Source organism: Podarcis raffonei, chromosome 9 (genome assembly GCF_027172205.1).
Source record: "Podarcis raffonei isolate rPodRaf1 chromosome 9, rPodRaf1.pri, whole genome shotgun sequence".
NCBI lineage: Eukaryota > Metazoa > Chordata > Lepidosauria > Squamata > Lacertidae > Podarcis > Podarcis raffonei.
Genome location: NC_070610.1, coordinates 66,518,961 through 66,540,878, shown reverse-complemented (window position 1 = coordinate 66,540,878; position 21,918 = coordinate 66,518,961). Strand labels below are relative to the sequence as shown.

General features: G+C 44.8%; 1 protein-coding gene across 3 annotated transcripts in view; it reads left to right on the top strand.

Annotated features, from left to right (window-relative positions):
• The window catches only part of ARHGAP24 (Rho GTPase activating protein 24), a 353,954-nt gene that overhangs the window by 27,325 nt on the left and 304,711 nt on the right, over positions 1–21,918 (top strand). Inside the window, exon 1 of one of the 3 annotated variants that reach the window (XM_053404170.1) lies at positions 8,706–9,052. The exons of the other annotated variants lie outside the window; for them this stretch is intronic. The gene's annotated coding sequence lies outside the window, so the exon portion shown is untranslated. Of the gene's footprint in view, positions 1–8,705; positions 9,053–21,918 lie in introns of those variants that run through there. 3 annotated transcript variants of the gene reach the window in all.

The window sequence follows — 21,918 nt, the reverse complement described above, 5'->3', positions numbered from 1 at the left end:
TAAATAAATATTTATTGGTATTTTCAGCATACATCAAAAACAAAAATAAACAAAGTAAAAACAACACAAAAATACAAAAAATTCAAAAGTTAACAACAATTAAAAACACATAAAGTTTCAATTACTTATTTTCTTTAACCTTATTTCTCAGACCTCCTCACACCTCCCCTTCTTGTATTCCAATTTAGATTGTCAGTTCAGCAAATCCTTAACTTATTTCTCCACTTTAACTTAAAAATTTGTTCTAACATGCTGTTATTTTACTTTTCATCTTTCTTCCATTTCCTCAATTTATTTTTACAAACCTTATTTCTATTTATTTTAAAAGCCAATTTTACCTTATCCAAATTTACACATCAATACTTATACCTCATTAATTATTCTTAAACCTTTTTCCTAAAGTCGACCAAAATTTCCCTTCCACGATTTTCCCAATTTCCATACAACTAGCAAAAATATAAAAGCAAAGCAGATTATATTTGTATACCCTTTGGATTCTCAAACTCCACCCACCCTTTTCCCGGTTCCAGTCCCCAACCAATATCCATCAGTCTTTATGTTATTTAGCCTGGAGATCTCACGTCCGAGGCCCTTATATCTCTCTCAGTTCCTTTCTGCCGGTCTTTTTGATAGTCTTTGGTATTAAACCCCAAGTCTCGGAGAGGCTCCGGCCCAACAGGATCCATATTGCTTCCAGCCAGACCTCCATACTTAAAAACAAAGCCTGTGGGGTACTCCAACTCTTGTTTCATACTCCTTTCAAATCCAAATGTCCCCAAAGCTCCAACTTTCACCTTCAGCAAATTTGTAATCCTCAGGTCTTCAGATCTCCAGCAAAGGAGATCTCTCCATTTTTCAGTCTCCAATTCAGGCCGGGCTTTCCACATCAAATTTTTATTTTCCTTTTTTGTCATCATGTCAGGCCTCAAATTGCAACTCTCCTTTGGCTTCTGCAGAATTCCAGCTCCTCCTTCATTTTCTTCTAAAGCAACATATTGCTCCATCTTGTCAAAACTTTCAGTTTCATCTATTTGTTCAGTTGAATGGGCTTCCTGTTTCAAGTCCTTATCAGGTTCAACACTGTTATTCACTGTCAAGCATAGTACTGAAACCTCTGTAGCCAAAACATTGAATTGATCTTGTAACTTTCCCAAGAGAACAAATGCTCTGTCCAACTCTGCTTGGATTTTCCGTCCTCCAGCCATTCTTGTAATGTAATGTCACTAAAACCCCTCTAGGGGGATTTTAGTTCCTTAATATTCCTTTCAGCTCAAAACCAAAAGTCCAGTTATTTTGTATCAGCCCTTCCTTATTTTCAGCAAGTTATAACAAATAAACCAGCAGAAGCAACAGAAACAAAGTTCTCTTTTTCTGGCTGACAACTAACTGTCTGACAGCTAACTTGACAGCTGTCAAACTCTTCAGTGTTTCATCAGCAGGCTTTCTCGCGGGACGCTCCCGGGTCTAGGGGAGGGTGAAATTTCAACTCCCAAAATTCATCTTTTATCCTCCAGTAAATCTTCTTATAATGTCAGAACCGTGAAGTTAAAAACTTATACTAAAAAGCAAAAACAAATTCTCTCGACCTTAGCTAACTGGTCCTTTGCTTTAGATTGTTTACAAAGAGGGGGGGTGGACTTCCTTTTTAACCCTTCCCCGCTCGTTCCTGATCCAAAAAAGAAATTTTAAGGTCCCAATCTCCGTATTACTCACGGGTTGATGCTTTAAAGTCCAATTGATCCAAGGAAAAAGTCAGCGCTCTCCGTCAATGGCTTGCGGCTTCACTCCGTAGACGAGGGAGTACTCTCAGCACCACGCCTCACCCCGTCCCCGTTCCGAAGCCTTTAAAAAGGCTCCTTCACGGATTGGGGGGGCGCAAATGGTGCCCACCGAGTCTCTGTGTTGACAGGCTTTCGCGCCTGTGATTTTAGGGGTCCCTGCTTCGCCGCAGCGGCCAGACCCAAACTCTACGAAGCCGATTCCCTCCGGAGCTCGGAGGGAATCCGCCATTAAGCGATGGCGCCAACCCGGAAGTCCTGAACACTTAATTATTTTGAAACACCCTTCAAAATTGCTATTGGCTGTTTGGCCTGAACAGGAACCTTCAGATTCACCTCCGGTTCTGCTTTAGGCAGAAATCAGTGGCCATTTTAGTTTCAGGTACAAAAATGTCTTAAAGATAAACAGATATTTTTGTGCATGTCCCCAAAATCAGTCAGACACCAGACAGTGTGCTTGATTGTCCTTCTTCTTTTTTAGCGAAATACCTCTCTTCTGCTTTCAGTTCTGCATTGACTATGATCAGGCACTAACGTAAATTGCCGTTGAGCCTCCTGCAAGCTCTTGAGGCCTCACATGTGGAAAGAAGCTTTTAAGACCTGCACTTGGGACCATGTAAACTGCATTCTGGTTTAACTAGTGCTTATAAGGGCATCACCCGCATTGCTAGTTTCCCGCTGAAGCATTGTTTGCCTTGCCTTGCTGTATGGGACTCAGATGCATTGCTTGACTCTATACAGGATTGAGTGCATCTCCTAGGTGACTCAGTGTGAGAGAGACTATTGGGAACCTGGGTGTTAGCATCCTTTGGCTGGGAGAGAGGGGAAATGGTGTGTTTGCAATCCTCCAGGTGGAGATAATAATAATGGTAATAATGATGATGATAATAATAATAATAATTTATTATTTGTACCCCGCCCATCTGGCTGGGTTTCCCCAGCCACTCTGGGCGGCTTCCAACAAAGATTAAAAACACACTGTGAGTAAAACATCAAACATTAAAAACTTCCCTAAACAGGGCTGCCTTCAGATGTCTTCTAAATGTCAGGTAGTTGTTGATCTCTTTGACATCTGATGGGAGGGCATTCCACAGGGCGGGCGCCACTACTGAGAAGACCCTCTGCCTGGTTCCCTGTAGCTTTGCTTCTCACAGTGAGGGAACTCCCAGAAGGCCCTTGGTGCTGGACCACAGTGTTTAGGCTGGATGATGGGGGTGGAGATGCTGCCCTGGATACAGAATTGACTTGTGCCTCCATGGACAGCTGGGAGTCCAAAATGACTCCCAGGCTGCGCACCTGGTCCTTCAGGGGCACAGTTACCCCATTCAGGACCACCAGGGAGTCCTCCACACCAGCCCACCCCCTGTCCCCCAAGGACAGTACTTCTGTCTTGTCAGGATTCAACCTCAATCCATTAGCCGCCAGATGGGGTGGGATGCCTGAGAAAGCAGGTCAGCTGGAGATGAATGGTTGCTTTGTGCCCTTTTGGTGCCTGCTGTCCTATAGCAGGTCTTTGGTTGGGTTCCTTGCTTGGCTGAGCACCTGTGACCCCCAGCGTGTGCCTGAGGAAAATAAATATGGAAGGAGCCACAGCAGGATGGTCTATCTCAGCAAATGAGAAGAGGGCAGACATGGGTGGAGCAGGGAACTTTGGAGGGCAAGGTGGCAGGTGTCTGCCACCTGCGCCCTTCACCCAGCTGCCACCCATCACTAACAAATTCAAACTGACTAATCCTAGAATTGTGAAGTTGGGAGGGACCACGAGGGTCATCTAGTTCAACCCCCCTGTAATGCAGCAATCTTTTTGGCCAATGTGGGGCTTGAACCCACAGCCCTGAGATTAAGAGTCTCATGCTCTACCAACTGAGCTATGTGCAAACCCAGCAGCTCAAGAAAAATATCTAAGAGGTATTGCATCCCAAAGCCTGGATCTCCTGAGCCCCTGTTCCTTCTAGCAGCTGATTTCTTTGTCTTTATTTGAGTGTGCTGGAATTAAGGTTTTGTCTCCTTTTCCGGGAACTAGATCAAAACTGTGTCTTGCACGCATGAATGACCACTTGGTTATTAATTGAAAAGTGGATGGTTGCTTGCTTCCTTCCTCAGCCTCACTTTATTTTACTTTTTTTGAGTATAAGAAGGTTTCGACCCTGAAATGACAATTCTTGCTGGCAGCTGGCAATATTTGCACAGCTGCTGCCCACAGGTCTGCCTTAACTTCTTCCTCCTCCTTCAATATCCAAGCGTAGGTCGAGATCCAGGTCTTGAAGAAAGAGGGAGCGCTTAGCTTTCTTACAGGACCTGACGGGTTCAGAGTTGGAAGAATCTTTAAGCTTCTGCTAAAGTTAGGCGGCAGCAAAGTCCTTGCCCTGAATGCACATTCCTGTTTAGGCTTGTATCATTTCTGTTTGGATTTCCATTATTTTGCTCTGGGATGAGTGAGAAACGTGAAGGAAATAATGAAATGAGTCATTCTAGTTTTAAGGTGTGGAGGGAAGGATGACTATGTACAACACTGGATAGTTGTGCCTGTTTATTTAGCATAATATATATCCTATTTAATTCTTCATTTCTTTAATTAGATTTGTTAAACCATCCTTCATCGTATTGATCCCAGGGTAGATTACAAGGTAAAGGTAAAAACGCAAGTGTCACTGTGGTCTAAACCACTGAGCCTCTTGGGCTTGCTGATCAGAAGGTTGGCGGTTCGAATTTGCGCTATGGGGGGAGTTCCCGTTGCTCTGTCCCAGCTCCTGCCAACCTAGCAGTTCAAAAGCACACCAGTACAAGTAGATAAATAGGCACCGCTGCAGCGGGAAAGTAAATGCCGTTTCCATGCACTCTGGTTTCTGTCATGTGTCCCATTGCACCAGAAGTGGTTTAGTCATGTACTTCCCATATACTTCTGGTGGTGGAATAAGAAAGAATCAATGGCCTGCCCTGCTGATCTCAGTGTACAGACAGATTGATGGAGAGGCAAGCATCCTTTCAGAGAGTTGTTTAGAGGTTCATATGCCAATGTAAACACCTTGGATTGGGCTTGGGAACGTACGGGCAACCAGTACAAGCTCTTCCTTGTACTATGGCCTTCAGGCAACAATCCAACACCTGCACAGCCTCAACAGATTCAGCTGATAATAGTTCTCAGAGAACTCTGGGTCAATGGAGGGTCTCTTAAACAGAAGACACAGTACTGCCTCCTTAAGACTGCTGGAACCATGCCCGTCAACAACAATGCATTAACCCATCCAGTTACTCACCCCATCTCCATCAAGTTCTAATCAACCAGGATGGGCAACGGTCAAGAGGACATGTGTTTGTCCAGACACTTCCTGGCATCTTGCCCATATCATCAGGCCACAACAATTTAAGCTGACTCCATATAGTCTGGACACGACTCCTGACACCATACCATCAATGGATGGAAGTGTCTTTGCCCTTAAATAGCCTCTAGCAAATTTGTTACAGGAGGCTTCTTAGGGTTCTGATACTCCCAATTTTGGGTCAGACCTCAATTTAGTTGGAGATGGCAGGTTTTCATGCAACCCTGATGGAATAATATAGGGGAATCTTGTAGAAAAACTTAGCAGAAGAATGAATATTCTAAAGGCATCAATAATTACCTAGTTGCTGGCAAAATCCCAAGTGTTGGGTTTTTTAAGTTCTTGTTTCATTTGTCTAGTTATATATCTATGACAACCAATTAAAATTACTAAAAAAAGAACCAGTAAGAAAGCAATGGGTCATGGAAAAGTAAGCGTTCTTTGCCTTCCCCATCACTAAGCAGTAAGTCATGGATTTGCACTGTCACCCATATTCAGTCATCTTAACTATGAGGCTGCAGGTGTGTGCTGTAGGTGTGCTTCATTACCCAAAGATCTCCTGTACACAAGGATGCCACCTGAGCTCCACTAAATCAGAGACCAACCTTTGGAGGTTGCTTTTTTCGGCAGCCACTGCATAGAAACCAGGTTGACACTGGACCACTGCAACCCATTAGGCTCACTGCTTGATCAAGTGGGCAGCTGCTGATGGCCTCCTGCTTGGACCAAGTCAAAGTCAGCTGAGCTTGGAAGTTCCATCATCTGCACTGTATTTGGGTATCTGCACTGAGTTTGTGTTTAAATGCTTTGACATGGAGTGATCCAAAACTTCCTCTCCCCTACACCTGGTATGTCTTCTTAGTGTTTTCTCAAAGAAGCAAGGGAGATGTTTTCCTGTAGTGTTTCCCTAAGGGAGGTGGTGAGGAACTCAGATGAGGACTGAGTCTGGAGAGATCATGCAGAAGGAGTGTCCATGCTTATGAATGGTTATGGAGTTACTGTAGGGCAGGGATGCAGATACTGTGACTCTCCAAATGTTGCAAGAGACTCCGTTTCCCCATGGACCTGATCCTTGCTCATGTTGGCTGGGGCTGATGGGAGTTGGAGTCCAGCAACATCTGGAGAGCAACAGGTTCACTATCCCTGATAGTGTCCAAGCCGTAAGAGACAGGGCATCACACTCTCCTTTTAGCAATGAATAGCAGTGATTGTGAAAGTTACCAGATTGCAGATTTACTGTCCGTATGAGCACCTCTTTTGCAAGAAATGGCCTTTGGGAAGAGTAGGAATGATTCCTCCCTTAAGATCTTGAAACACTTTTTTTTTTTTTACCCTTTCCTGTGGACCATCAGGGACACATGTGTGTGCCCCCAGTCAAATTTCTTTTTGAAGATGAGTTTTAAAGCACCATGCTCAAGGCCAAGCTGAACACTGTGCATGAGATCAGAAGGAATTTTTGCTCCTGCTCAGAGAGACGAGAGAGGTCTCATGATTTGTCGAGTCTTCCATAAAATGCATCTTGGTTGAATCACATGGAGCCATTTGCTTGACCAACCTTTACTGTGGTTTCTGACTGTGATGCACTGTGGTCTGGATGGCAAAGACGGATATTGGGGTGTGTGTGAATTGCTTGGTCTTGGGACAAAGAACTGGACTCAATAGCCCCTTGATCTTCTATATCTTTATTCTTCTTGGATTTATGTGTTCCGATTGCCTATCGTACATCACCCTGGAATCTTGTGATGAAGGGTGGTTAATAAATATTTTAAACACTACATGTAGATGCATTTAGAAACACATTCATTTAGGTCAGCGGTTCTCAACCTGTGGGTCCCCAGATATTGTTGGACTGCAACTCCCATCTTCCCTAGCTAGCAAGGCCAGAGCTCAGGGATGATGAGAGTTGTAGTCCAACATCATCTGGGGACCCACAGGTTGAGAACCGCTGATTTAGATGCATAGATAGAATGCATAGAATCATGGAGATGGAAGGGACCCTGAGGATCAACTGTCCTATATGAGGATTGAATCTGCAACCTTAAGTCCTGCAATTCTCTCCATTGCTTTCCTGGGCAATCTTGAGAAAACTTCTCTGGCTTTGGACATCCCTGGAAGGAAAAAAAAAACCACAAGGACAACCACCCCACAGCATGACCCAGGCACCTATAAATATAGGTGGTGGTTGTTTTTATATTTTGCACTTCCTCGACTTGGTGCCCTGTGCAGAGGAACTGCCTGCACCACCCTAAATCTGGTGCTGGTCTGTGTGGATTGGGCCAAAAAGGAAATGCCCAGCCAATGGGGAGCAGTGGCAGCAGCATGAAAGAGGTGATCCCAGTCAGGGAGTGGGTCCCACTTAGGACATTTTGCCCAAGGGATCCCCCAGAACTTGGAGCTGGTACAGACTGCAGGCTGGCCTTGGGCCCTAACACCGCTTTGGAAAGAGAGAGCAAAATTAACCCTTGCACCATATGTGTGCATTTATTTCTTCATTGATTTGAAAGCATTTACAGAACCATCTAAATCTCTATGCGGTGTGCAGTGTGCATGCAAAAAGCAACAGAAAGACAGCATAAAACCAACAAAACAGTAGTATAAAAGCATTTTTTTAAAATGAAAACAAGAATGCAAGGAATTCAAAAACGGGGTGATCCTATGGGTCAGGGAAGCAATATGGTAGAGGAAAGGGCAATAGTGGGAAATGCCTGTTTGGGGGTCCCTTCCCCAGTGATATTCTGTGGGGTGGGGCACCATGATTTAATTTGCCCAGATGACCTAATGAACAGAGCTTCCCTTGCTTGTTTGTCCCAATTTCCTACCTACCTGCAGTTACTCTGCAGCTGAAAGGCAGGCTAAGCTGCAGCTCCCACAGAAACCATGGACCAAGGTGTGCTTACAACGGTGTACTTAATTATCTTCCTGCCTTCTATCTTAATGCGAGTCCAGTAGGGCAGAGAGACTGGGGATGGGGCGATTGTTTTCCCATTGGCATCGGGAGGCGGAGGTGGTGAGCGCTACTTGCTTGCAAGATTAGGCAGAGGAGTTCCATTGCCATGCCTATGCCCTGGAAAGTGAAGGGTAAGTTTTGGGGAGGTCCGACGCCAGCCCCCTTTCCTTCCTGTTCAGTAACTGGCAGTCACTGGGAGGCGGCCAGTTTGGTGTTGCATCCTCCTGGCGCAGCTTTCGCAAAAATAAATGTGACACTGCCCTCAACTCCATGCCCATGAAACCTGAGAAATCTCACCATAGCCCTTGGACTGCATGGTGCAGTCAAAGTTTTTTTAAAAATAGTATATTAGACCTCTGGAAAGTCAATTCATGCTCCCGGCTGTCACTTTGCGAAGGTTTGCAACAGGGGAGGGAAAACAAGGAAGGAGGAGGAGGGGAAGAATTGCAGAGAGGGAGGGAGGGGGGTTGTGCTGGCTGCTGTGCGGAGAGCTCAGCCAGGCAGAGTTCTTCCAGTGTCGTATTGTTGTTCTGTTCTCCGCCGAGTCCTCTTTTGTTCCGTGTGTGCTGAATTCCCACGTGCACGCTCCCATCTTCCCCTTTGCTTTCCTTGTGGGGAGGGGGGCAGACTGCCTCTTCCCCCACCCCGGCATCGGCGAAGGTCTCCGGCAGCAAGTTGAACGGGTGCCACATGGACACATATGGCCGAGGCGATTTATCATGTAACGAGATTAAGGCTTCGCGCACCGTTGCCGGAGAACGCAGGAACACGCTGCTCGCGCTCCCTTTATCGCCGGCCAATTTGCAAAGTACATTGCATTAGTTTGGTGGAGGTGCTCCCCTGTGCTGCTGCCGCCGCCGCCGTTGTTGTTGTCACTGCTAAATGCCAAACAAGGAACCCTAAATGCTTCAGCTCCATTTAGATGCGGTGCCTGATAGTGTCACTCCTGGGATCTGCCCCCCTTTGGAAAGATTCGTCGTTTAGCGCGGACGGGAAAGCTGCAGAGTGTGAGTCTTGCTCTCTCTCTTATTTACCTGTGGGTAGGAATGCAAACGGGGAGGGGGGAGAGAATGAGATAGCCTAGCCTAGCCTTAAAAAACAGAGCATGCTGCTTTTTATTACACGGTCGCAGATATTGCACGGAGTCTACCTTGCTGCGTGGCAAAGGTCCCCCCCGCCCCACCGCCACTGTTGCTGCTGCCTGGAGTCATGTTAAATTGCAGTGCAATACCTGTCGGCCATCCGCAGTAAATGGGATTCATTTGCGACCGGTGCACTTGCTATTCCACCCCCCAAGTGCCAACCGAATGGGGAGGCATGGGAAACAATAGGACGAAAGGTAACGTTGCTAGAGGCAGATGTAAATGGTGATTGCGGCAGAGACGGTTCTCATAGGGTGGCTGTTTCCGTGGGCAGCGGCACACTTTTTTCCCCAAGGAAGAAAGACAGATGGGCTTAGCGAGGTGATGCGCCTGTCAATCACTGACGGGAGGTGGCAGTTTTGATCCGAGGTGCCCCTTCCTGAGTTGTGACAGAGTTCTTGCTAGGGGTTGTGTGTGTGTGTGTGTGGTTGTAAGGAAGCAGCACTGAAGCATTGCTGTCTGCTGCGCTTTCCTATTTCTCAAAAGAGCAGGCTTGCATCTGTATATTGCATTGGGAGACCACTTTAAAAGCCCCCTCTTCTCGCTTCCTCTCCCCTCCAGTGCAAAGCACCCCATTTCCCTCTGTCTTTGTGAGCGGGGTAGCCTTGGAAAACAACATCCCTGCCTGTCTCGTCTCCTGACAAGTTGAGCACTCTGCCTGGTCCCCCCCCCCTTTCCCCCTCTTTCTTTTAAAACTTGTAATCGTTTTGTAAACGCCAGGCTTTGATCTTGCTGGAAACCAGAGTGGCTTTGGATTTGGGAGTACAGTATTTTTTAAGCTGTGCTTTTAAAAGAGGACTGTTAAGAACTCCGGGGTGGCGAGGTCTTTATTTGAGGCCGGTTTTCTAGACTCTATAAAACTCCTAAGTAACGGTGCATGGCAACCTTTTAAGCACTGAAAGGTGTAAGCTGGTCAGATGCTAGTTTGTAGGTTTTTGAATGGCAACAGCTGCTCTTGGCACTTACAGATCAGATTCCAAGTGGTCAAAGAACTTCATGTGATCTTTTGTCGTGCAGCAAGCAAAACTGCACCTGGGGAAAAAAAAACTGTTGCTGAACCAATCCTCCTTGCTGAACAGAGTTGTACAGTTAGTAGTTAAGTCTCATTTAAAGTGATTTTTTTTACAGACAAATACAGAAAATTAACTCTGTTTCCCCACCTTTTTTACAGGTTTACCAGTTAAGCAAGAAATAAAACGCTGGGCTTTAGCTTATATAAAAAGTTATTTTCAAAGTATATATGAATAGAAATTGTTTTGCTTTGGGAATAATGCATTTCTCTTACTGCAACTAGGCGAGGGATAGGGAACTTGTGGCTTTCCAGATATTGCTAGACTCCAACTCCCAATACCTTGGTACCTCGGGTTAAGTACTTAATTCATTCCAGAGGTCCGTTCTTAACCTGAAACACCACTTTAGCTAATGGGGCCTCCTGCTGCTGCCATGCTGGCTGGAGCACAATTTTGGTTCTCATCCTGAAGCAAAGTTCTTAACCTGAGGTACTATTTCTGGGTTAGCGGAATCTGTAACCTGAAGCGTATGTAACCTGAAGCACATATAACCTGAGGTACCACTGGATCCTGACCATTTGCCATGCTGACAGGAGTCGGAGTTCACCAACATTAGGTGGGTCATAGGTTCCCCCATCCATGCTTTAAATAGAAATACCAGCTCAAAATGTTGCAAAACCAATAGCGGATGCTTACATTTCCAGCTATAAAGTGAGTTGATCTGGAACCTAGCTGAGTAGGAGAGCATGTGCAGGTTTGACCTTTGGCATCTTTAGTTAGAAAAGATCTAAGGTAGCAAAGCTGGAAAACAGTCATTACCAGTCACAATGGATCTTACCAAGCTAGGGAGACCAAAGGTTTGCCTCTGTAAGCTTTATATGTTCAGAAAATGATGATTATTTCCTCCTCCTCCTCCTGCCTGAGATGGCTGCTTGATAAATGATGTCCTGTTACCATTGAGTGTGCTTCCCTATTAGGGAAGGGGGAGAAATTCAACTAAGTTTCCATGTAAAAGCAAACTTACATACTTTGCTCTTTCCACAACAACGTGAGAACCTAAAGACAGCCATCCTTAGAAATCCACGCTTCTCCAAGTTTTGCAGTGCAGCCAAATAATGTATATAAAACTTTATATACTAGGGTAAAGTGTGCATACAGATGCCTATATTTGCATATATTAATGAAAATAACATCCAAAAGGACATTATATCAGGGGAGATTGCTTTGAAAAGTGTGCATATTAGGGAATATTGCATACAAAAACGCTTATATTAGGAAATAATCGTGCAAAAATACTGATGAATTTCCATGAGGACTTAAAAGTGATGTGATAATTTGGAGAACCAAGCTTAAGATTGGAAAAATCAGAGACGGAGATGAAGCAAAATGGACATTCTCATGGGAGACGGGTTATTGGTTTGTTTTGCTTTTGGTTTTTTATTGTTATGTGTTCTGTGATTTATTTTTGTTTTTCTATGTTGTGAACTGCCCTGTGATCTTTGGATGAAGAGTGGTAAATAATAATAATAATAATAATAATAATAATAATAATAATAATAATAATAATAATGCAGTCCATTACCCATAGTGGCTCAGAAAGTTTGGCAAGGTTTTCATAAACAAATTAAACAGAAGGAAGAAACCAACAGCAGCAGAGGATTCTATTGTGGTTGCTGGAACAATAACAGAATTGTAGTTTTGGAAAGGACTACCAGGGTCACCAAACGTCTGCAACGCAAGAATATTTCACCCAATGTGGGGCTCAAACCCACAACCCTGAGATGAAGAGACTCATGCTCTATTGACTGAGCTATCCCAATTCATGTATATTTCTGCTGTAGTGTTGGCCCTCTGAAGCCTCCTCAAGCTGTAATGTGGGTAGTCAAATGTGGAAAGCAGGCAGCATGGACTTCAGGCACAGGATCCAAATCTAAGCACATCAGATCCCTGAGAAATGGCAAATACCGCTTGAACCCAAGGGCTGTAGAAAACCAGATGTTTCTAAAGCCTAGCTCCCCCATGCTAAACAGCAGTCTGCCATTGGTTAACCCACACAATTAAGATCATTGTGTTCCACAAGAAAGACTGTGCTGTTTGGGGTTGAAGGGAATTGTAACCCTTGCAGAAGGTTGGTCAAAGGTAATCCGTGAAAGATGTAGCCCAGGTAGACACCCTAATCTGGTAAGAACTCTTTAGTAAGTAAAGGTAAAGGGACCCCTGACCATTAGGTCCAGTCGTGACCGACTCTGGGGTTGTGGCGCTCATCTCACTTTATTGGCCGAGGGAGCTGGTGTACAGCTTCTGGGTGATGTGGCCAGCATGACTAAGCCGCTTCTGGCGAAGCAAAGCAGTGCACGGAAATGCCGTTTACCTTCCCGCCGGAGTGGTACCTATTTATCTACTTGCACTTTGACTTGCTTTCAAACTGCTAGGTGGGCAGGAGCTGGGACTGAGCAACGGGAGCTCACCCCGTCATGGGGATTCGAACCGCCGACCTTCTGATCAGCAAGTCCTAGGCTCTGGGGTTTAACCCACAGTGCCACCCACGTTCTGAACTCTTTAGTAGGTAGGCACTATTCAGGCCTCCATCTGTACCATACATTTAAAGTGGTGCCACAGAATTGTAGAATTGCAGAGTTGGAAGGGACCCTGAGGATTATCTGGTCCAACCAATGCAGGAATCTCAGCTAATCTCAGCTAAAACATCCACGACAGATGGCCATCCAACCTCTGCTTGAAAACCTCCAAGGAAGGAGAGTCTACAACCTCCTGAGGGAGACCGTTCCACTGTCAGACAGCTCTCACTGTCAGAAAGTTTTTCCATATGTTTAGTTGGAATCTCCTCTCCTTTCAAGTCCTGCCCTCCAGAGCAGGAGAAAACAAGCTTGTTCCTTCTTCCATGTGACAGCCCATGAGATATTTGAAGATGGCTATCATATCTCCTCTCAGTCTCCTCTTTTCCAGGCTAAACATACACAGCTCCTTCAGCCGTTCCTCAGACTAAGGCTTGGTTTCCAGACCCTTGTCCTCTTGGTCGCCCTCCTCTGCACACACTTCAGCTTGTCAACATCCTTCTTAAATTGTGGTGCCCCAAACTGGACACAGTCTTTCCAGGTGTGGTCTGACCAAGGCAGAGTAGAGTGGTACTAGGCAGAATAGAGTGGTACCACTTTAAGCAGTTGTGGCGTCTCTCAAAGAATGCTTGAAGCTGTAATATGTTGTTGAGAATATGTTGTTTACAGGGAACCAGGCAGAGGGCCTTCTCGGTAGTGGCGCCTGCCCTGTGGAATGCCCTCCCTTCAGATGTCAAAGAAATAAACAACTGTATGACATTCAGAAGACATCTGAAGGCAGCCTTGTTTAGGGAGGTTTTTAACAACTGATGTTTTAATGTATTTTTAAGCTTCTGTTGGAAGCTGCCCAGAGTGGCTGGAGAAACCCAGCCCGATGGGCGGGGGGTAGAAATTATTATTATTATTATTATTATTATTATTATTATTATTATTACTATTATATTGATTGATTGATTGATTGGTCCTGAGAGTTGTGAGGAGACCCCAGTGCCCCTTAGCAGAACAACAGTTTCCAGGGCTCCCCGGAAAGAGAGATTTGTAGTTTGGCCACTCTGAGAATTGTAGTTTTGTGTGTGGAATAGGGGTCTCCTCATAGCTCTCAGCTTCCTTAATGAACTACAGTTCCCAAGGTCCCTTGGGGGAAGCCATGACTCTTTAAAGTGGCATGGTACTGCTTTAAATGTGCCATTCAGCCTTTCAAAAGCTCTGGGGCCAGAAGCGGCAAGGTAGGACGTTATTGTTTTAAGTGTTTCTCTACAAGGCTTGCCTTTTCTCCTCTCTGCACAATAGGCTTTTAAAGCCTTTAGTTCTTTAATGATGTGCCCTGCACGCTCTGTTTGGCACCCCAATTCACATGCACAGAAGAAAGAAGAGCCTTTATCTTATTTTGATCCAATCCAGCACTGAATAAAATCCTGAGATAAAAAAGGTAGTTGAAGCAACTAAACTGTTTCATCTGAGAAAGCTGGTGTTCTCATGCCTGCTCATTATTTTCGGCTTTTATTAAAGCTGTTTCTCCTTTTCTCTGTGGGGCGGGGGAGAGAAAGACAGCCCATAATAGCAGAATTCTAATTCACCCACCTGCCAATAAGAACTTTGAACTGCACTGTTGTCCTCGGAATATGCTACTAAAATCTTAGCCAGCTTACCTCTCCTCATTGCCCAGATCTGACCCAAAGCATCCTTCTGCGTTAGCAAAGCTTCTTCATGATGGTTTCAAAGTCACAACATGGGTCAGCCTGGTAGTGGTGGATTTTATTACATACCCTCCAATAATTTCTCCTATTCCATAATAAGAATAATAAGAATATTTATACCCCACCCATCTGTCTGCGTTGCTCCAGCCACTCTAGGCGGCTTCCTACAGATACCAAAACATAATAAAACATTAAACATTTAAAAGCTTCCTTATACAGAGCTGACTTCAGATGTCTTCTAGAGGTGGCATAGTTACTAATCTCCTTAGCTCAGGGGTCTCCATACCCTCCAACATTTCTCCAATGAAAATAGGGACGTCCTAAGGAAAAGCAGAACATTCCGTGATCGAATCAGAATCTGGGAACAGGCCTTTTCTGCAGTGGCTCCCCATTTGTGTAATGCTCTCCAAAGGGATACTTGCCTGGTGCCAAGTGTGGTGGCTTGCCGTCGCGATTAACGTCACTTGCACATGCCGCAAGTGTGCTGATGTGTTGTGCGGCTTGCGCGAGTGACATCAGCACGCCTCATGGTGTGTGTGTGTGTGTGTGTGTGTTTGTGTGTGTGTGTGGCTGCTACTGAATTTTGAGAGGGCCTGGCCCCCTCCTTGCAAATTTGTTGGGGGTCCTTGGCACACCCCCTGCTTGACTCCTCCGTTACATATTTTTAGTTGCCAGGCAAAAACATTCCTCTTCTTCCAGGCATTTGGCTAATTAAACCATCTAAGGCAGGCTTCCTCAACCTTGGCCCTCCAGATGTTTTGAGACTACAATTCCCATCATCCCTGACCACTGGTCCTGCTAGCTAGGGATCATGGGAGTTGTAGGCCAAAAAACATCTGGAGGGCCAAGTTTGAGGAAACCTGATCTAAGGCGTTTTAAACTGTGTGTGGAGGGGTTATTGGTTTCATTTGTTACTGCGGAATGTATTTTTATATTGTAAACCACCCTGTGATATTCGGATGAAGGGCAGTACAGAAATTCAATAAATAATAACAATAATACAGTCCCCATGAATCTTTGCAGGAAGCCAGAACTGTTTAAAGTGGTATGATGATGATTTAAATGAATAGTGCAGGTGGGGGCCTTAGAGTGGAGATTGTGCAAATTATTTGAAACAAACAATGTAGTTTATTGTACAAAACTCACATAAACATGTACAAAACTCACATATACATACACTAGTTACGGATATGACACCTGCTATTTTTAAGCAGCATTTGAACACTGTTTGGCATGGAGTCTAGTAGTTTTGAACAGTCACTGTTGATTTTCAGATCCCTGTACCACACTTGAATCCGTGCCTGAATGAGCTTCTCCATAGTCATGCAGTCTATAGCACAGAGGCGAATTTTGCATATAGCCCACAAATTCTCAATGGGATTTACATCCGGGGAATTCCCTGGCCAATCAGATACCTGTATTTGCTGCTCTGTCATGAATTTCTTCACCACTTTCGAAGTGTGACAGGGGGCTAGGTCCTGCTGCGATATCCCAGTACCGTCAGGATACCTCTTTTCCAGCTCTGGAATAACTCTCATAGAACTTCAATATATTGTGGCGAGCGCATCATTCCTTCTATTGGCTGCAGGCTTCCGACACCATAATGATCAACTGACTTTTCGTGTTTGTTTTGAGTACAGGATTACAAGTAAGATAGAAAACATGCTTTGTTTCAATTAATTTGCACAAGGGTGTAGATCCCTTTTCCTAAGCTGATGTGCAGAGTAATTTCAGGGGAACCCCAGCATGTCTTCAGAGGTCTGAGGAGACCATTATTCTTATGTGCATACAGAGATGCACCCACAAATCTCAGGTCTAATATTCCAATGTGGGGCATTCTGTGGACCCAGCAGCAGACACCTTTTATATGCACAAGATTATTATTGTCTTGGCAAGCTGCTAAATGTCATCCTTATCGTCACATTTATGGCTGTATTGACCGGATTCCCCAAGCACAGCACTGCCTTTTGCAGCGCTTGTGAGATACGAAGTGTCAGAAAAAGCACATATATTCTAGCCAGGAGGCAGGGAAAGGTTTGACAAGACTGACAAAGGCACCCCACGATTTATGGCCGGGACAGGGCCTGTCTTTTCTCTGATGTGCTCTGAGAAACGGTAGATCCTGCAGACGAAGGGAAAGGCAGGGCTCATGCAATTATTAATCATTTATCCCAGCACCTTTCACTGTGCAAAGCCACCGTTCAGGTCTTATCTTGTTTAATCTTCAGGAAAAACCAATGAGGTAGGTTAGAATGACACCGGGTGAGTCTGCTAGCCAAGCAGGAAATCGAATATTGGCCTCCCACATTCAGCTATTCCACTTTATCAACTGCACTACATTGGACCCAGCAAGGAGCACTGTATAATTTGAGTGACTTATGAGTGGACCAGCTGAGGCTATATCGGTGCCAAAAGTGGCACTGGTAATGGGAACTGGGAGTAGTTGTGGATTTGAAAGTGCGGGAGATAATCGTGACAGCTCCCATAGCCATGCCTCTAAGGAGAACACAGAGGTATCTGTGTTGACCCATTATGAAACACGCACACCAAAGAGCCAGCCGTGTGTAGTAGAGTCAGTGTTGCTGCAATTCTTTGCATAGCTTCCTGGGAGTAAACTCAGTGGTGCTTCCTTCTGACTACGAAGGTTCAACTGGTAAAACAATTTGAGCTTCGCGAGAAGATCTTCAGCCATTTAAACTGTGAGCATGAAATAGCTCTGCCAAAGGGAAGTTAAGGTGTAGCCAAACTTTGCTTGATTATTCTCTGACTAAAAGCTTCAACGACACCTCATCCACTTGTCACTGTTAAGGATATTCCATCCGTTGTCTTGGTGTCCTAGCAGTTGACTTCATCCTTCCTGTTCACAAAAAAAGCTCTGGAGCTGGGCTCTCCTGTCTTCCTGCTCTGCTACACCACCGACTCCTAGACAGGAACTTGAGGGCTTGCTCTCTAGGATAGGCAACAGAGTCCTCCTACCAGCCTCTCTTGTGCTATGATGATGGCCTGTTCCAGTCTCAGTAAGATTAGAGAAGCCTCCAACTCCATTCCCTATCACTCCCGGCCAGCATGCTCAATGGTCAGAGGTAAATGGGGAGTTGTGGTCCATGAACATTTGGAGAACACCAGTTTGGGGAAGCCTGGGCTAGAGGCATTGCCTGAAGACACATCTTAGGATCCTGTGCTATGTAGAAACAGGACAAATTCATAAATGGATAACTCCAATTGCCATGATGTGCCATGCTGGACTAGCACTTCTTATCACATCCCAGCTTGGCGCCTTGTTTAGTAAGTGCTCAGCATGATAAAAGGCAGCACACTAGGATGAATCAACATAAGATAACCCTCATGTGTGAAACTAATCCTTTTCCGAGTTATTGCCAGGGCTAGGACAAAAGTATTTTGAATGCCTCTGTTTCAAGTGTTTAGACTTGTATATTGTGTGTGTGTGTGTGTGTGTGTGTGCGCGCACACACACACACACACACACACTCCTGATGAATGGGGGTGGGCTGAGGGACCCCTTGCCTCTAATTTCCTAAGTGGGACATTGGCTCCATCCCTTTTTATAACTAATTATCAGGCATATAACAGTGTAAGAACTTTCTGTGAGTGGGTTAGGTCTATAGGTCCTTGCAGCAGACTACTGGTGCCTCTTTCCCATACCCAACAAGAAAATGGGTGAGGGATCCCCTGACTCTCTCTTACCTGCCAATGGGCTCTGGATTACCGAAGATTCAAAAGTTGTGAGCTACAAAAAGATACACACCTGTCTTACCTCAGAGAGCTTATTCCTGGGCAGTGAGTATCTCCTCTCTAGGCACTCCTTAGCCTCCTGTGCCTCGGTTTTCTCTGAGTGCAGCTTGGGCAGCTATATCAGGCTCCTTGTGGTCAGCTGCAGTAGCTGAGGGTTTGACCTTCGATCTGTAGTTGTAGCCAAAACCAAGGGTACGAAGTGCAGCGGGTTGAAGGCAGTGCTGCGCTGAGCACAGGGCCTGCACTGACATGACAGAGAGTGAGGCTACCTGGAAAGAATAATGTTGTTGTTGTTGTTGTTGTTGTTGTTGTTGTTGTTGTTTAGTCATTCAGTCGTGTCTGACTCTTCGTGACCCCATGGACCAGAGCACGCCAGGCACTCCTGTCTTCCACTGCCTCCTGCAGTTTGGTCAAACGCATGCTGGTAGCTTCGAGAACACTGTCCAACCATCTCGTCCTCTGTCGTCCCCTTCTCCTTGTGCCCTCAATCTTTCCCAGCATCAGGGTCTTTTCCAGGGAGTCTTCTCTTCTCATGAGGTGGCCAGAGTATTGGAGCCTCAGATTCACGATCTGTCCTTCCAGTGAGCACTCAGGGCTGATTTCCTTCAGAATGGAGAGGTTTGATCTTCTTGCAGTCCATGGGACTCTCAAGAGTCTCCTCCAACACCATAATTCAAAAGGAAAGAATAATAGAATCAAAGAATCCCTTCATGGATCACTGCCTTGCAGTGGCGAAGACGCTTGAATAACTCAGAGAAGCTATGAGCTATGCCGTGCAGGGCCACCCAAGATGGACAGGTCATAGTGGAGAGTTTTGACCAAACGTGATCCACCTGGATCAGGAATCGGCAAGCCACTCCAGTATCCTTGCCAAGAAAACTCCATGGACAAAGACAACAGGAAAGAATAATAGAATCAAAGTATTGTAGAGTTGGAATTCAGGAATAATGCAAGAAGGAAAGGGGTGATGCTGGGTCCCCAAAGGAGTACAAGTTTCTGAGTATGAAAGAAATGTATTTTCAGTGCAATGGCTCTTTGACTGGCCTCTCGGTTTGTGAATCACCCAGTCACCCTTAAGTCATGGGATAAAATGACATTTGCCAGCTGCCCACACACATGGGGAAAGTGTCCTACTCAATGGACGCACACAAGTCAATTTCTTCTGCAGCTCTCTATTCTAATATAGGCTCACAGTGTAGAATCATCAGTGAACACAGCTGATATGTAGCCAGAACACTCAAGTCGTACATCTGGGAGTGACTCACGGTTTACTCATTCTGTGATGTATCGGAGAGCCAGGCGTCTCTCAACGTCGCCTTTCCGAACAGATCGACTCGGTGTTGACTCAGTCACTCAAGCAATTAATCAAAAAAAGCATTTCCAAGATGTGTGTTATACAAAATACACAGACTTGTGTGTAACTTAGCCGTTGACGGAAGTCTTCCTTGGCGCAGCTACACCACCTTTTTGTTTTCTGATCAGACATTGCTTTATATTTTCAGTGCAGAGGGAACAGAGTATTCCATCCTTCTGGGGAAAGCTGTCGCAGGGCTCTGCTTTAATTGATGACAATGCTTCTGATTTTTTGCAGAGATGAAAACTGTAATCTGAGCAGGATCGGAATGGAAGTCAATAGGCTTTGAATTTTAGTTCAGTGTTGTCAGTCAATAAACTAGCTGCAGTTGAGATTGACAGCCTCTCTCCCCCGCACTCCCCTTATGGAATAAACTCAGGATCCAGAGCAGGGGTTGGCAGACTTAGGGCACATTGGATCTGCTTTGTGTTTTGCCAGGCAAATTTTCTAGCTAAAGTCACATACAAAAGCTGTAGATACACTGAAACAGAAGTCACCAGACCCTTATACAGTGGACGCTCGGGTTGCGAACGTGATCCATGTGGGATGCACGTTCGCAACCCTCAGCATTCGCAACCCATGTCTGCGCACGTGTGGGTTGCGATTTGGTGCTTCTGCGCATGCGCAAAGTGCGATTTAGCGCCTCTGCACATGCATGACCGCCGAAACCCGGAAGTAACCCATTCTGCTACTTCTGGGTTTCGGTGGTCCGTAACCTGAAAAAACACAACCTGAAGCGGCTGTAACCCGAGGTATGACTGTATATAGTGAGAAGGTAGGGAGGGGTATTAGTCAGAAGGGTGGTAGGAATGGGTGATTGTTAACGACTGCAAGAAAGAGAAACCAGTAGGAGAACACTTCAGTCTCCCAGGACATTCTATACAAGATCTCAAAATAGCTGTCATTTTACAAAAGAATTTCAGAAATAGACTGGAAAGAGAAGTTGCTGAATTACAACTTATTTCTAAACTTAAAACCATGGAGAGACCTGGTCTGAATAGAGAAACTGGATTCTTATCTCATTATACATGATAAAGCTATTTTTGGCCATCTCGTCCCTTGCTTTTTCCTGTAAGACCAATTGCGGTCGTTAACAGTTGTCAACTGGTTTACCACACCTATCAGCCAGTCACCTATATCTGAAGAAGTGTGCATGCACACGAAAGCTCATACCAATAACAAACTTAGTTGGTCTCTAAGGTGCTACTCGAAGGAATTTTTTTATTTTGTTTCGACTACGGCAGACAAACACTGTACCTACCTGTATCTAAAAGCCGTAGAGTTAGAATTAAATAACAGGGTATCTCAGGGCACATTCTGAGCTTAGGAATGTGTTTTTGGTACTGGAAATGAAATGAACTCACAGTCGTTTCATACAAAATCCTGCTCCTGTTAGTTTTCTTCATTCCACCACTCTAATTTAGCTGGGAAAGTCTCCCCTATTGTCAAACAATTGGGAAAAGAACATAAGAAGACCTTGCTGGATCTGGCCCTTGTACAGGGGGGTTGGTGTCTATCTTCCATCAATGCAATTAAGAGGACATATTCCAGAGAAGCAAAAATACTTAAGGAAGACACAAAGTAGGGCTGGTAAGGAGTGTGGTTTGGAGAAAGGGTGTGTGGACTGGAAAAGGACCATGGAAGTTTATTACAATATCTGATTACAGCAGTGAGATGGAAAGATGGAAAGATACAGTCCTACCTAACATGAACAGCTGATAAAAAATTATTGGACTTAGCTGAGATGTCAAAGGAGCATGTTTAATTAGAGAGAAATCATTATTGACATTTGTTAAGGATTGGAAACTTCTTTTGGACTTTTTGCATGAAAGAGAAAATGAACTTGTCATATCTGGGTTTGAAGACTGGAAAGATATTTGCTTATAGAAAATAGAATAGTTGGATGTTAATGAATGAATACTATATTTAGCTGCAGGACAGAGAACCGAAAGTCTCTTTATCATTTTAATGTTCTTGTCTCTCTCCTTTCTATTTCTTTCTTTCCCTTTTCCCATTTCTGCCTTCTTTTTGCTTCCGTTCCTCTTTAGATTAGAACTTTAAAGCCTTTCTTTTTTTTTCTACTGTATTATAAACATATACTTTTTGTATATCATTGTATATACATTGTATAGCATGAACATTTGTATATCACTGGACAAGTATAAATAAAAATAGATGAGAGAGAGAGGGGGGAAGGGGTATAGCTTAGGGAGAGTTAACAGAGAAAGTCTGAGTGGCCCTATTTGGCTTCTGGGTCTGAGGTTCCCTACCCACAGTCCACTCTCAAGGATTTAAGGCTCTGGAGAAGCCAATATAAGTTGCAATTTCAGCTAAATTTGGGGAA